Below are 948 nucleotides of genomic sequence, written 5' to 3'. Positions count from 1 at the left end.
TCAATAAATGTTCATTGTTGTCATGGGAGTACATACAGGTTGGAGGTTGTGAGCATGAGCTTTGCAGTCAGTTCCTGGATCCCCTACTTAATAATTATAAACTTGGACAAGTTATTCAATCTTTTAGCTTAAGCTTTAGGGATCATTATATCTATGTACTAGGACTGTTGTGGGGATTCAGTGGAATGAAGTATATAAAACTGCCTAGGCTAGTGTCTAATCTATAGCACAGTAACTCTTTAATAAAGAGTAAATTATTACTAATATAATTAGACTGGTTTAGTCAAGTTCATATTTTGATTCCTTAATAGCAGAAGCAGGCTGTCCTAGAGAGGTACTTTTTGACCTCTTTCTGCCAGTTGGTAATATCTTGAGCAAGTCAATAAGCTATTTTAGGTTCCAGTGGAGTTTTCTGTGAAATGAATGAGTTGAATTAGATGCTCTCAATCCTCTTCCAGCTCTGATTTTCTGTGTAATTTATACACATGCAATAAATGTATTGAACACTGAATTAATTTGATTATTCTCATGTAGGCCATATAAAGAAAAGAAGTCAGCCATGTTTTGCTTTTGTTTTTGTTTCGGGATGGAGTCTCTCTCTGTCGTCCAGGCTAGAATGCAGTGGAGCAATCTCGGCTCACTGCAACCTCCTCCTCCTGGGTTCAAGTGATTATCCTGCCTCAGCCTCCCAAGTAGCTGGGATTATAGGTGCATACCACCATGCCCAGCTAATTTTTGTATTTTTAGTAGATATGGGGTTTCACCATGTTGGCCAGGCTGGTCTTGAACTCCTGAACTCAGGTGATCCACCCGCCTTGGCCTCCCAGAGTGCTGGAATTACAGGCGTGATACACCGTGCCCAGGCTTCAGCCATGATTTGATTATAGGATAGAGTTGTCTTTCGGCAGGAAGCAGAATAAGAAAGAACAAGGTGAAGGGAAGAGAGGA

At 40.5% G+C, this 948-nt stretch overlaps 1 protein-coding gene across 4 annotated transcripts in view; it reads right to left on the bottom strand.

The window, feature by feature from the left end:
- The window catches only part of NLRC4 (NLR family, CARD domain containing 4), a 52,556-nt gene that overhangs the window by 24,046 nt on the left and 27,562 nt on the right, over nucleotides 1-948 (bottom strand). The window lies entirely within an intron of this gene.

The sequence above is a fragment of the Mandrillus leucophaeus genome, unplaced genomic scaffold, assembly GCF_000951045.1.
Source record: "Mandrillus leucophaeus isolate KB7577 unplaced genomic scaffold, Mleu.le_1.0 Scaffold264, whole genome shotgun sequence".
Lineage (NCBI taxonomy): Eukaryota > Metazoa > Chordata > Mammalia > Primates > Cercopithecidae > Mandrillus > Mandrillus leucophaeus.
Note: the sequence above shows the minus strand (reverse complement) of the source record. Positions and strands in the feature narration are given on the sequence as shown.